Source organism: Crocodylus porosus, unplaced genomic scaffold, assembly GCF_001723895.1.
Source record: "Crocodylus porosus isolate Cpor-Errol unplaced genomic scaffold, CroPor_comp1, whole genome shotgun sequence".
Classification (NCBI taxonomy): Eukaryota; Metazoa; Chordata; order Crocodylia; family Crocodylidae; genus Crocodylus; species Crocodylus porosus.
This window is the reverse complement of record NW_017728912.1, coordinates 24,445,316-24,461,425: the sequence shown is the minus strand read 5'-3', so window position 1 is coordinate 24,461,425 and position 16,110 is coordinate 24,445,316. Positions and strand designations below refer to the sequence as shown.

The 16,110-nt window shown below is 40.7% G+C and overlaps 1 protein-coding gene across 3 annotated transcripts in view; it reads right to left on the bottom strand.

Moving 5' to 3' along the window:
• The window catches only part of CENPC (centromere protein C), a 70,202-nt gene that overhangs the window by 470 nt on the left and 53,622 nt on the right, over nt 1–16,110 (bottom strand). The window lies entirely within an intron of this gene.

The window sequence follows — 16,110 nt, the reverse complement described above, 5'->3', positions numbered from 1 at the left end:
AAAAAAAAAAAAAAAGCAAAGTAAGAGTGTATCAGTCTAATGAAATACGGAATCCACCAAACCCATTGTTTTGACAGGTATAAGACTACATACTTCCCACTATCAGTTAGCGGTACAAAAATGACTCCTGGTCTTGATACTGTATTTTATCTGTAAATGTTACTTTTTTGATACTTTATTCTGCTGATGTGAAATTATAGGAAGTTTGAAAAAAGGATACATTGTGCACTGAAAAATGAACACAGTTTAAGAGACATACATATCTTTATAACAATACTAAAAGCATATTTTAATACACATAGTTCTAGAAGAATAGCCAATTAAGTGGGGATAGGCAGGCAAGCTGTAAATCTCAGTTGTGAGAATACAAAACTTTAAAGCTAGTCTAATGTCTGCTTGAGTAGACAGGTTGCTCTGAAAATTAGTAGGAAAGAGCAAGTTGACAACTGGAAGGAGTCTGTGGGAATTAAATTTGTGAGTCCAACAAAACAACTAATGTAACATGCTGATGCTTTAAAGGTCCTTTTTTGCTCAGAGGGGAGAAAATTACTGGACTTTGTCTGCTGAGATCTAGAATCCAACAGGAGAACTAACACCAAACTATAAGAATTCAAAATGTAATAGATATTTTGGTTCTTCAAATCAGTGCACTGGGTTGCAATGTACCATACAAAATAGAAGCCATGTGTGCAGACCCCCAAAGAAACTCAGAAAGCTTCCTCCAATAATATGGTATATCCTAGGGCAGGAAGATGAATTTAACTCTCCTTTTCTTTAATTTCTGTTAGGTTTTCCTTGGACTATATAGCTCAGAGAAGTTTATAACTGCTTGTCATTTTTCCTATGTAATATTTGTAAAAGGTTTTTATAAAAGGAAAACTTGGAAAAAAAAGTGAAAATTCATTTTTCACAAAAAAGTTTTTACATTTAAAATGTTATTGGAATATTTCTCATTGGCCAAAATCATTTTCCTTTAATATACAATTTTGAAAAGCATAAATTTTCACTATTACTGATTCAAAGTATTGCAAAAAGCTAACAAAGGGTCAATTTAAATTCCTCCTGAAACAGGATTTTGTTTCAAAAGGAGTTTAAATTGGAATGAAGGAATTCTTTATTTTTATAAAGTTTTCAAACAGCTCTTCTAAAAAATGGTAACAATAGAATTTTGTATAATGATTGTGTACAAACCAACGAAGTGTGAAAAAAGTTACGTATGATCCATATCCTTGAGGCTAAGACAAAAGAGTGGGACACACATGAACATGTTATATTAAGACTCCTTCAACAAATTACATTACCCAAATTTAACTTCTGAGGTGACAACCATTTTGAAGACTGTAAAGAATGTTCCAGCCCTCTAACATACAGTGCTCCAAGGGGAGGGCCCTGGAGGATATAGAGAGGACACGATGGCCTGGGAACCAGTCAAATGCTTTACTTGTCAATAATGATTTAGATGTCAAGAAGGTTCGGGCTCCTTCCTTTAACTGAGTGGGAATTCTTAGAAGATCATTACCTTGTGCAGACTCTCTCCTCATCATGGCTTCTGGATAAAGCTGATTCTAGAACCTCTCGAAATTCCACAGCCAGATGTTTTGCTGTCCTCCCTCCCCACTTTCGAAATGCAGCCCATTTCCAATTCTCCTCCCCAGCGTAACCCTTCTCCTCCCATACCCTCTTGAAGTTTATTGTTTACCAGCTCCTATTCCAATTATGAAACAAAGTAGGGAACAGTAGAAAGAGGCTTAGGACTTTTATTTTCAACAGGAGCAAGAAAAAAAGGCAAGAGCCATAATATTTTCCACCCTAAAAAGAACCCCCTGGGCAGGAAGCTGTGAGCGCCCAGATGAGAAGGCACTCACAAGGCTTCTCTTTCCTGCCATTCTTGCAAAACCTCACTTCCTTATATCAGCTAAGTCAGCTTTCCTCATGGAAAGCAGGAACTCCAAAGCTCTCCTGCCCTCAGAAGGCTGCATCCAGCCCTCCTATTATGAGTTTCCTCATCCTCTCAGCCATGCCACTTCCAGCAGGGGTATGAAGGAGCTGGAAGGGGATGTGTGTTGAGGTGCCAAGAGAAATACAAAGCTGGTGGTTGTCCCCCACCAGATACCCTTAACTACATCCTATCTTCACAACCTCAGAAGAGAGGAGAGATAAATTCACTTGCACCGGCAATAAAGGTTTCAGGAGAAAAAAATGAATAAACAATGGCCTTGGCTCAAAGTGCACTTCCAAGATATGAGAAGTTTCATTGAAACACCTATGGAACTAGGAAGCAAATGTTCTGTTCCTCCAGGAATTCAGTGAGGAACTGGGAGTACCACGGGATGCTTTTACCACTATGTGTAACTCCAAATCAGGGAATTCTTTTAGCCATTTGACCAACTCTCAAAGTACTAGACACAAATCTTGAGGCAGAGATAAGAAATGCTATGTTAACTATGCACAGAATTTTGCCTCAGAGACAATATTAAAGAGGACAGGTTATGGGTAGAGACCTACCAAAATTGCAATTTTGCAATTTTCATGGAAACTGCAATTTCAGGCAGGCCCTGCAAAGAAGTGTGGGGTCTGTGTTTTTGGTGGGCTCCCTGGAAAACTCAGTGAATATAAAATGCTGGCTTCTTCTGGCAGGAGGGAGGGAGTGGTGGGGATGCTGGCACAGCAAGGTATTTGCCACCCAGCCCCTCACCACTGACTAGTGGGCTGTTGTAAGGCCCCGCCCATCAGCACCTATTGGCAGTAAGGGGTGGGGCCACATAACAGGCAGCCCTCAGAGCCAATCAGTGATGAAGGAAGATGGGGCATGATGAACAGCACTTGCAGCCAATGAGCAGCAAGGGGTGGCACCACTGGGGCCCATCAGCCACAGGCATGGGGGTCCCAACACACTCTGCCATTTGGCTGCCCAGCCTGCAGTCTGCCTACAAAATCAGCCAGGAGCTGCCTCGAGTTCAGAAGACCCCTAGTTATGGGGGGTGTGGGAGCTGCCTCCTTAACAATGAGTATTAACATTCTTCTGCTGGGGTGGACAGGATGCTAATGTTTTGTACAGTGTAAAGACGCATTAACTTTGCAGGTTCCAGTTGGGAATAATTCATGCTGTGGAAAGATGCAAAGCACTGGTGGACTCTATCAAGCACCTAATCAAATTTTTATGTGTTGGTATTTATAAATATATTTAAGGGGCACGCTGGGATGGTGTTATCATTTGGGAATATATTCTGAAAACTAAATTATTACTAATATATTAAGAGTGGTGGTATTTGAGCTGGTTGTCTCTCTTTTTTTTTTAGTGCCCATATATGACCTAGGAGCTGGGCTGGATCTGAAGCCCTCGAACGTTTATGAACAAAGTTACCTTTAGCGCTTCCACTTCGGTCAGTGGAGCTATTTTATTTATGTTCATAATACTGTGGATATGTTATTTAGTGTTTGCAGGATCAGGACCTCCGTTTATTATTGCAAAGCAGAATACAACACATAAATTAGACTGATCAAATCCAAGAGATTTACAATTAAGCCTCGCACTGTGGCATTGCATTTATTTAAATAATAACACTTCCCCTTCCATATTTTGAGGCAATAAATCAGATCCTCTAGTGGATAATTTACAGGGCCAGAATTGGATTATTATTTTGAGGAAAAGAGAAGGGCAAATTACATTATTGTTTAGAACAAATTTAATTAAGTTGTATTTTTCATTTTCTGTCAGGTTTACCATGTCCTTCATTTTGTATTTGGAGTGTGTGGGCAGCTGAGGCCATTTAATGACCAAGTTGATTATTTTATTGGGAAAGAGGACTAAATCAGAGAGAATAATACAATTGCTAGTCTAAATTCTGATTAGATAATCCACTTAATTTATTTTATTTAAGGCATCACCAGGATGTAGGTATGAATTTCAAGGAGATTCAGAGTCAAAACCGAAGCAAGAGAAAGACAAGTAGTAAATTATAAGAGTAAAGCAAGCATTCAATTGCAATGCTATTCTGCCCTTTAAAATACACTGTGCCTCACTTACAAGCTAAAATATTGTTCAGCTATGACAGATGGGTATTAATTTATTCCCACAAACACCACTGCGCCTTAGCTATGAATTTTCATAAGTGCATGACAAAACCCTTAGTAACTCAAAAAGCAAATGTTTGCATTTACTAATATTAAAAAAAATCAGCTATAATAATACTGAGGGTGCATTTGCTGGGTGCAGCATGACCTCTGCAATTATCCCTTAATTGTCCTACATGGGCCAGTACCAAGAGCCTCATACTTTCCTCTTCAGGTTTGTCCTTCCTTCAGCACTTTTCCCTACCAGGCTGCGTAATTATTTCTTCTTCATGGGCTTAATTGTAAATTTGTTTTGATTAATTAGCCCCAGAGCTGACTTGGCACTTATTGGGATATACGAAAGGGATCTTGGTTTCTTCACTGTACAGACTACTATGCCCAAGAGGAACCCCTTCGTGTCAGCAATAAAATTTGAAGTTCAAATCAAAACTTTTCTGTAATTAGCTTTTGTTTCTTTAAATTGTCCATTTTGTGCTACAGCAAAGGTATTAGCATAAAGGGAGCACATGGATTTATCAAGCTCAGGGCCTTTCTTTTCATCACTTTTACAGCAAAATCTCCCCCCCAAAAAACTTGGCATTAATAATATGAGGATTCACTGCTCTTAAAACAAATCTGATGTTAAGCTACTAAAAAGCTGGAATAGAAAGGCCAAAACAGATATAAAAGTATCACCAGCACTGTGTTCTGATGTCAATAGCACTGAAACATTTTACTTGAACAATCAGACTGTGTTCTTCTCTTTCACTTCTGTGGATAAAGTTTAATTTGATGACACATTTGAAGACTCAAAGCAAACCATTTTCTGCATTCTTTGGAAGTTAGCACAACTTCTTACTGTACAACTAGTTGACAATTCCTGACAATGTTTCCATTCAAAGTGAAAACCTAACATTTTAGGCATCAAGTGTTCAAGTGTGTTATATTTCAGCAGATCCTTCAAAGTATCAGGAAGTCAAAATGAACCAAAGTGTATGATGGTGATTGTCAATGAAGGCAATGAATGAGGTTAACTTCCCTGAATCCCAAAACAGTCTCTCTCCTCTTAATGGCCGATCATGCAATGCACTGAGTACCAAACATCACTAGGAATAAAGGATTCCCCATACCTTGTAGGGTCAAGTAACCCCTAGCCAGACTGGCCTAAACATATTGCACAAGAATAATTTCTTTTTCTCTTGTTCAATTTTCTGCCAGTTATTGAAAGCAATGAACCATTCTGATTTGGATGATTTCTAAATCCTAACTACTCAGTTCCAAAAAAGAGAATCATTTGACTGGTGAGAAGTATTTCATCAGACTACTCTTTCTAAGATCCTTTAAGTTTCTGACCTTTTATTACAAAACAAATTTTACATGCTTTTGAAACAGTATTTTTGCTTAAATCCTTCTCTACTAAGATTGCAATTTCAACATAGATTTTCCTTGCATACTCTGAATAAACAAACAAAATGATCCATAACTGTTTAGTCAATCTATGCATATAATCTACACTAATTATAGCATATGAAAATTATGCTAGAAAGCATTAAGGTTGCAGACTCCAGCATTCAAGTTAGAAAATGACTAAATCGCTTTGCTATGAAATTTTAAATTGGGTCATTTTTGTGTAAACATGCAACAGTTTTGCTCAATATCACATAGAAGGCCTGTGTCAAAAACAGGGATTGAACCTTGGATCCAAGATCAATGCCTTAGACACCTTCTTACAACATTTGATACCTTTGGTTCACTGCTCTTCTGTAAATGGAACAAAACAGGAGTTTCATAGAACAAACAGAATATGATTGTGCTGTTACAAAAGCTCCTCTTGGCTACCCCTCTAGGTCACCAAACCAGATCATATATATTCTTGGCTTGCTGGGTCTCAAAGAGTTTGAGGCACTGCCTTTGCTTTAAGTGTCTAAGCCTACTGTCAGATACAGATGGACTGTCCATCAGCCAGTCCAAGTCCCTCACAATACACCTGTGAGTGGTGGTGACTCCCTTATGCTTCCTAGTAGGTTCCTGTGCATTTCTACAGTCCCAAAGTTATGGTCCCTCTGGATTGCTGTATGCTTCTTTAGGAATTGTATGACGGTGGAAGCCAGGGCGCACATATTTTGCAAAGCATTTCTAAACAAATCAGTTTAAGCAAAGAGTAACACTGCATATAGAATCGTCCCTCCAGAGCCCACTAAAATCCAAGAGTCTGGTGGACTTGATCAATATCTTTCTACAGAATCCAGAATCCTCTTCCTGTAGACCTACCTTCAGATTCTGGTCTTCACCAATTGAAATGGCTGGTAAAAGCACCTTCTTTGATTTTAGTCCTCCCCTGGAAGCAGGTCTCCTCAGGATATGGACACGCTTACATTTGGACACACATACATTTGGGGCCATTTCAAAACAGCCATGGAAGGGGAGAATCCTGGCTCGTAACTAGACAGCAGCTGTTACATTCTAACAGTTACATGTGGACAAGAAACATGCACAAGTAGCAAAACTAGTCCAACTTCAGCATTGGATAAAGCAAGGTTAGAGTTAGGGTAGATATGCTACATTTGTATAATTTCCAACTTGTCCAGAGGTAACCGGTAGAACAGAACAGGTGCTGCACACTCCTGTTGAGCATCTCCCCTTCTGAAACAGGTGATCGGCCTCTTGTGGGCTCGGATCAAGTGTAGTTGCGTCCACCAAAATGAATTGGTTTCCTAGGACAGCAGCTAGATCACTTTCCTACTGTCCTTGCACAGATCTAGGATGGCTAGGACTAGACAGTACCTTCAAGAGTTCATCTAGTTCAGGGGTTGCCAACTTTGCATGCAGCAGATTGGAAAAGGGAGCAAGGAATACACCTGCAAATAGGGCAGGGATTGGAAAGTAGACCAGCAGATCAAGCAGGGAGCACAGGGCATGGAACAGAAAGCAGAGTAACAGATCAGGCAGGAGAAACAGATCTGGATGGCACCCAGGGAGGGTGCAGGACTTGCTCATATTATGGCACACCTGCCAAAAAGGTCAGACTCAACTGATTTAGTCCAACCCCTTGGCTTGAAGCAAGATAATCTCTGTCTAAGCCAGAGAGCCAACACGTGAATTTTAAGTTAAGAATCCTTGACTGATTGGCACTCTATTAATACCATTCAAACTAGCCTGAAATGAAAGCAAAAAGGCAACAGTGGAAGCACAGAGCAGTTTCTTTTTAAAATGGCATTCACAAATCAAAACAGAATCTGCAGTTTGATAGACACATGTATAGATACACACTAACCTGTCATATGCAATTAAAGACTGTATCATAACACACAAGGGAACTGAAACAGAAAACCATGGCCAAGCTTAATCAACGTTTCCTAGTTTTCAAGTACTTAACTTTAAACTTTACTTACTTTTAATATGTTATTTCTAGCTAATTTTCTAGTCTAGGCATTCTTTTAAGAAAGGAAACTAATTCTACCCTCCCACCCAAATCATGTGAAAATACCTTGAAATATTTAATGGCAGAAAAAAAAATAAGATAAGAAAGAATATACCACCATCAGGAAGCAAGAAATTTCTATAAAGCCCCAGGAAGTCTAACATTTAGTATATTCAGCAAGTATCTTAACTGATGATGAAATCTTAGTTCTATTTAGTAGAATCAGACTCTAAGGATCAATTTGTTTTTCAAATCCTAGAGAAATTTCTCACTGAAATTTGGAATCACTTAGCTCCTGGCATTTGAGGCTGATTTCCTGAACACCTGTAAAAGTACTCTGACATTTAGGAGGAGGGAGTGGCTCTGAAGAATGTGTGCCAGTCTAGGAAGACAGAAACTAGAGTATATTCAATTATGACAGCTGTATCTGCATTGGAAAAGTGACATTCTACACATAATTAGATTTATTAACTGCATTCAATCACCACTTTGAAAATTGCTACCAACCAGCCTTTATTACAGCAGCATTCAGTATATAATGGACAGAACATCCTTTACAGTTTGACTAAAAGAAATAGTATTTTCTTTGTGCTAAAGTGCCTTCTTCTGGTCTCACTTATGAAAATGAGGAAAGCAAACAGCTCCTAATTCTATTTTTCCTTATCAGCTTCCACAGTGCCCATTTCAAGCTGTGTGCAGATTGTTCTAATGCAATTGTATACTTGAAAAATACAAGGAATTGTATTGGCATCTCTTAAAGCATTATGTTGTCTTATTGACACCGTGTGCTTTGCCACATTTGGTCAACTCCTGTTTTCGGCTTCTTTAAAAGTTACAAGAATGTATAAGCAAATGAATGGAAATTTGCTTATTCTGGAATGTTTTCATTTTATTTAAGACTCAAAATACTTTGTTTACCAAATAAGAATAGCCTTATTAGAAGTTGCAAGTCAAAATGCATATTATGTTTGGACTACATTTTCAAAAGAGCTCAGTGCCTGGCAATTAATATTGTCCCCAACAGGAGCCAAGGCTTCTTGAAAAATTGACGTTTTATGTGCTTTAATGTGAGCTGGAATCTTAAAAACCTAACTTCAGCTGCAGTCACAGATATGTATTTAAGAAAAAACTTTGGGCAGAAGGGGAGGGGGGTAATCTGGAGAACTTCTGTTTTCTGTGATTTGCATCTATTAATATCAGGTTGGTTTTACATATTAGTTATGTTAGATCAGTGCTCAGCAACATTTTTTAGTTGTGGGCTGAAATGACCCAACTTGGGTCTGAGGTGGGCCAGCGATGGGACCTACTGCTGCCATGCCATCTGGCTGCACAGCATGTGAAAAGCCCTCTGCCACCAAAATGCTGCCAAATCCTTTCAGCTCCCCAGGCTGGATCCAACAGCTACATAGGCAGGCCATAGGTTGCTGACCCTTGTATTAGACCATACTAGGATTTTGCTTTCAGCGCCCTCAATTAGCTTTCTTAAAAAGGGCTGATCTGACAGCTTCAAAGCATTGTTCTAGCAAAAGACTGGGCACAACTTATGACAGAACAATAGAACACAACAATGTCCAGCCACAGTCTTATTCATGCTCATGGTCTGGAGCAGGGGGTCCCAACATTTGTACGCCCAAAGGCACATTTGAATTTAAAAGAAAAAGCAGCAGGCACCAATATGATATTTTTTTTTGTTGGAATAATGATTTTTACTGATCATGAAAATGTGCACAGGCACCTGAATAAACTTCAGGGGGGTGCCATGGTGCCTGCAGGCACCGCATTGGGACCTGGTGGTCTGGAGGCACCACCTCGACCAGGAACAGAGTATTTTAGTCTCCAGGTACATTCAATCCTCGATTCTTCTACTGAGTTAGTCAAAGTTATGGAATTTTGATATGGATGTGCATGGCAAGAAGCAAGCCACTATCATCATTCCCTCTTGCACTGGGCAAATCACTAACAATAAATAAATAAATAAATAACCCACTGATTCTGCTCAATACTAGCCTGGTGTATATTTGAACCAGTGACATATGGGTAAGCAAAAAAGGCTACCTGCAGACTTGCCCAATATCACCTGAATATAGCATTATTCAATAGGCACCGTTATCAACTATCAAGTAAATATAAAAGGCAGTTTTAAACATTATGACATCAGATAAAGTTGTTGAATCGTGCAAATGACAAGCATTATACATAGCCTTTAAAACATGAGCTTATACTACAGTCTGCAATGAGTTGTGCATGGGCCATCAAGTTAGTATTTCAGAATACTCAAGATAATTTTTTCCACAGCATAATCAGAAACCGTAACTACAGACAGTTAGACTATGTTATGGAAAGTACTTCAAAGAATGCTGACGAGAACAGTTATATAATGTCAGGGACAGGAAATGGATTTCTAACAGGTCTTTAAACATTAAGTTCTATGATTTTATTCATATTAGAGAAACTTTTGCCTAGTTTCTTTAATATTTATTACCACTTTTTAAACAATAGAAATAAAACTACCAAATATCATGTACAAACAATATGAAGAGACTGACATTCACAAAACCAAGGGAATAGGGGCCCCATTACTGCAATAATGAATATCTTAAGGTATATTCTAACTAGTCACCACACAACCCTATTTTTGCACTCCATACCACAACTGGATTCACCATACATAGCTAAGAAGAGGCCTGGAACTAAGGGAGAAAGATGGTAGTGGTTCAGAACTAAGCCTCACAAGCAAAACTGCATTTGGGCATCTACATTACACACAAGTAAGGAATACTCAATTTTAGGACAGGGCCACTGATTTTTCATGAGCACATCATCCAAACCCATGCAAACTCAGGTAAAGTACAGGAAAGGTTTCAGCTTGGCTACCTTTATTATGCCTTAGTGTAGAAAAAGGGCTTTGAGTGGACAATCTTCAGAGCAACTGTAGTAATATACAAGCACAACAAGATGAACAGTATAGAGTATAGACTGTACTGCCCAACCTTCTCCATCTGAGGTTGTACCCGCAAAAAGTCTAGAGTTCACGTTTCAGCTCAGATTTTAATCTTAATTTTTATTCTAATTTTATTAGTTTAAAAAAAAACAGACCCTGTTATTTAAATACAGATACTAGTCTAAACAAATATCTGTGCTTACAGTTCCATCTACTGGCATATATTAGAAATATTTCTAACAGTGAAAAAGATCAAGTATCTGAAATTTCAAGAAGTGTTTGATACGTACATCTATTTTTCTCCCTTCAGCCCTTTCTCATCCAATAGAGAGAATTTTTATAAGCTTAGAACAGATTACACTCCATTTTTTAGTAAATAAGACTCCTTTTCCTTGGCATAAACCAGAGGCTAAAGAAAAAACTTTTTCCAGTATAATTAGTAAAATACTGGGCATTAATATTAACTCTCAAGATAATCACAGAATCATAGAAAATTAGGGTTGGAAGGGACCCCAGGTGGTCATCTAGTCCAACCCCCTGCTCAAAGCAGAACCATCCCCAACTAGATCATCACAGCCAAGGCTTTGTCTAACCAGGTCTTGAAAAACTCCAAGGATGGAGATTCCACCACCTCTCTAGGTAACCTGATCTGGTGTTTTACTACCCTCCTGGTGAGAAAATTCTTCCTAATATCTAATCTAAACTTCCCTTGCTGCAACTTGAGACAGTTGCTCCTTGCTGTCATTTGCCATCACTGAAAACAGCCCAGCTCCATCCTCTTTTGAACCCCACCTCAGGTAGTTGAAGACTGTTATTAAATCCCCTCTCAGTCTTCTCTTCTCCAGACTAAATAAGCCCAGTTCCCTCAGCCTATCCTCATAAGTCACAACCCCCAGCCCCTTCACCATTTTGGCTGACATCTGCTGAACTCTCTCCAATTTGTCCGCATCCTTTCTGTAGTGAAGGGCCCAAAACTGAGCATAGTACTCCAGATGCGGCCTCACCGGTGCTGAATAGAGGGGAATAATCACTTCCCTTGACCTGCTGACAACACACTTACCAATGCTGTTAGCCTTTTTAGCAACAAGGGGACACTGCTGGCTCATATTCACCTTATCATCCACTATACCCCCCAGGTCCTTTCCTGAAAAGCTGCTGCCCAGCAAGTCAGCCCACAACCTGCATGGCATTGTTCTGTCCTAAGTATAGGACTTTGCACTTGTCCTTGTTGAATCTCATAAATTTCTTTTGGCTCAATCCTCCAATTTGTCTAGGTCACTCTGAATCCTAGCCCTACCCCCTAGTGCATCTACTTCTCCCCTATCTTGGTGTCATGCATGACCTTAGTGAGGGTGCACTCAATGCCATCTTCCAGGTCACTGACAAAAATGCTGAACAAAACTGGCCCCAGGTCAGACCCCTGCGGCACTCCACTTGATACTGGCTGCCAACTAGACATTGAGCCACTGATTACTACCCACTGAGCCTGATGCTCCAGCCAGTTTTCTATCCACCTTACATTCCATTCATCCAGTCCATACTTCCTTAGCTTGCCTGCAAGGATGTTGTAGGAGACCATATTAAAAGCTTGGAAGTTTCAGATACAGAATGATTTCTAGTAAACCTAAGAGAACTCTAGGTGGCTACTGTGCAGACATCTGGGGTAGAAAGACTGCTAATATAGCAGCTTTGGTGGAGTATACTCTAATACAAGGGTGGCCAACCTGCAGCATGTGTGCCACAAATGGCACAGGCAGCCTCTGTTTGTGGCATGTGGCAAATCACGGAGAACAGGCAGCACAGCAGCAGATAAGGCAGGGCACAGAAAGCAAATCAGCAAATCGGAAAGGAGGGCAGGGCTAGACGCAGAAAGCAGAGCAGCAATTAGTCAGGCAAAGAGGATCAGAGTGGTACGTAGGAATGGTACTGAGGAAATATATATCATGCATGCCAAAAAGGTTGGCCCCCACTGCTCTAGTAGATGTCCTCATGCAGATGAAGACCCACCTAAGAGACTCCAGAGAGAGGCGGCTTCATTCTCTCTACACATCCCAAGTCTGGGAGACAACCTAGCTAGCTGCATGACTCCCTCTCCTCCATTTGCAATTAAAAAGCCATGGCCACTATAGCATTCAACACATGGAGAGACAATTCAGTCTTGTAGATGTGTGATTTTGGTAAGAATACGGGAAGATGAATCTGATGATTCAAGTGGAACTCCACAAACACTTTTCAGAAAGATTTGGGACAAGTATCTTCATTGATAAGTGCAGCAGGAACTAGACTGCAACATGTAAGAAAGGATGGGGAGTGTGAAAGTGGATGGCAATTTGGGCAGCAGTGACCACAGGATGATTAAATTCAGGATCCTGATAAAAGGGAGAAAAGGAAAGCAGCAGAGTATGGATGCTGGACTTCAGAAAAGCAAACTTTGACTCCTGCAGAGAATTGATGGGCAGGATCCCCTGGGAGGCCAATCTGACAGGGAAAGGAATCCAGGACAGCTGGTTGTATTTTAAAGAAACCTTACTAAGGGCACAGGAATAAACCATCCCAACCTGCAGGAAGAATAAAAATATGGCAGGTGATCAGCTTGGCTTTGCAGAGAACTCTGCAGTTAGCTTAAACACAAAAAGTAAATCTTACAAGTGGAAGTTTAGAGAAATAACTAGAGAGGAGTATAAGGATATTGCTTGGGCATGTGGAGATGAAATCAGGAAGGCAAAAGTGCAATTGGATCTGCAGCTAGCAAAGGGCATGAAAGAAAACAAAAGGTACAAGTATATTAGCAACAAGAGGAAGGTCAGGGAAACGTTAGGTCCCTTACTGAGTGGGGGAGGCAACCTAGTGACAGATGACAAGGAAGAGGCTAAAGTGCTTGTAACAGAGGCTCGAGATGAAGCCCTGTTACTAAGCAATACCCAGGAAGCCGGGAAAGGAGAGAACCTGGGCACAGTGGTGGGTGGTTTACACACCGGGGTAGGTCCTCAAGTAATCCATTTCTAAGCACTTGGAGAAGAAAGCGATCAGGAACAGTCAGCATAAATTCACCAAGGCAAATCATGCCCGACCAACCTGATTGCCTTCTATGATAAAACGATTAGCTCTGTGTATGCAGAGAAAGCAGTGGACATTATAGACCTTGACTTTAGCAAGGCTCTTGAAACAGTCTACCACAACTTTCTTGCAAACAAGTTAAGGAAGAATGGGCTGGTTGGATGAATGGACTGCAAGGTGGATAGAAAGCTGGCTGGAGGTTTGGGCTTAGAGGGTAGTAAATCAATGGTTCAATATCTAGCTGGCAGCCAGTATCAAGTAGAGTGCCCTAGGAGTCAGTCCTGGGGCTGGTTTTGTTGAATATCTTCATTACCAATCTCAAAGACAGGAAGGAGTGCACCCTCAGCAAGTTTGTGGATGACACCAAGCTGGGGGAAGTAGTTAGATACACTGGAGGGTAGGGTTAGGATTCAGAGGAGCCTACACAAATTGGAAGATTGGGCCAAAGGAAACTTTATGAGGTTCAACAAGGACAAGTGCAAAGTCCTGCACTTAGGATGGAAGAAACCCATGCACTGCTGCAGGTTTGGGACCAACTGCAGAAAAGGACCTGGGGTTTCAGTGGACAATAAGCAGGATGCAAGTCAACAGTGCGCCCTTGTTGCCAAGAAGGCTGATGGCATACTGGGCTGCATTGGTAGAAGTGCTGCCAACCAGTCAAGGGAAGTGATTCTTCCCTTCTATTTAGCACTGGTGAGGTCACATCTGGAGTACTGTATCCAGTTTTGGGCCCTTACTGCAGAAAGGATGTGGAAAAATTGGAGACAGTCCAGTGGAGAGGAACCAAAATGGTTACAGGGCTGGGGCACATAACTTCTGAGAAGTGTGTGAGGGAACTGGGCTCTTGTCTGGAGAAGACAAGACTGAGGAAGGATTTGATAGCAGTCTTCAACTACCTGAATGGTGGTTACAAAGATGGCGCTAGACTGTTCTCAGTGATGGCAGATGACAGAACAAGGAGCAATCATCTCAAGTTGAAGCAAGGGAAGTTTAGGTTGCATATTAGGAAAAACCTCTCTTACTAGGAGTGTGGTGAAGCACTGGAACAGATTACATGAAGTGGTGGAATCTCCATCCTTTGAGGCTTTTAAGGCCCACCTCGACAAAGCCCTGGCTGGAATGATCTAGTTGATAATGGTCCTGCTTTGAGAAGTGGGTTAGACTAGATGACCTCCTGAGGTCCCTTCCAACCCTAAATTTCTATGATTCTAAGTCTGATGCTGCTGGTTTGAACAAAAACCCAGTGAGATTGTGGCGATCTTGGTTACGGTCCTATGGCAAAATTGGGTCTTTCACACGTTGAAACCCTTTAGTTAGGCCAATCAAGAACATTAACATAATGGAGTGGAAAAACACATGGCCTGGTCCTGCATCAATGGCTAGTATGCCAAAACTGCATTAGGTAAAACTTGACTAAATCTGAGGCTAGATCACTATTTTAACTCATAAACTATTCTAGGGTCTGAGTACCTACGTCCTGCTGTATATTCCAGATCAAGAAGACAGACAGTATTACCCATTGTGTGAGGCAATTATGTCTCAACAGTTCTTTTACCGTCAATTAAGACTGCCTCAAGCAGGTTAAGACCAGGAACACCCTATACTCAACAACAATCAACGTGGCTTGAGGTACAGCAACTTCAGATCCAGAAGAAAAGGTAAAATCTTTGGTTGAATGAATGAGGCACAAGACACCGAAGAACCAGAATGTCTTGGCCATGGTAGAGCTATTCAGATCAGTTTGACCAAGTTGTTTGGTCTTGCAGAGAGCACTATAGGCATGAGAGATCAGAGACATGAAACAAATCCTCTAGCTCCTACCCACTGGATGAGGAAGGTACTAGACAAGGATTACAAGCATGGGCTTCCCCTGAAAACAAGGAAATGGACAGCTGTTGTTCTGTGTTACAGACATCCACTTAGGACTAGCTCTACTCCATGAAAACATCTGCAAAAGTTGGAATTTTTAATCTATTCATGACTTGAAGCAACTGCTTAAGTTGTTGATCAAGCTGTACTACCTGCTGAAAGAACGAGTGTCCTGCAGTGAGGAATATCTGGTGCCTGATAATCCAGTTTCAGAAGCTGTTTGCTTCCTGACATGAGTAAAGATTTGGCTCACCTTGTTCGTTGAATTAAAATACAGCTGTTATGCTGTCTGCCATTATTTTCCCAGACCAGCCTCAAACCAGAATTATTACCAGAAAGATCAATAAGCCTTGTAAATTGATGTTATGCCTCTACCCTTCATACTAGGGCCACACTCGTATGCTTGGAGTCCATCCTTATGTGTTATCCCTCTGTAACAAGCCTTTTGTCACTGCCCCTTCTTTGCCACCCAGGGGCTAAAGCGCAAGTACTCTCAGGATCTTTCCTGGACTGGTAGGAACATGACTTTGCTTGGTGTGTACACTACTTGTAGTCACTTTATCATACAACAAAGATGAGGTCTGATCTGAAGTACCACAAAGGTACACAAAGCTATATGACCTAGCAAGATGAGACAAATGCTCACTGTGATAGAAGTACAGATTTTAGCTGCAGGATTATGTTGTTTAGATTCTAGAAATAAGAAAACCAAAAATGTTCAAGAATGACATGGGAGTCTTTTTTTTAACCTTACTTTTAGGCCCAGATT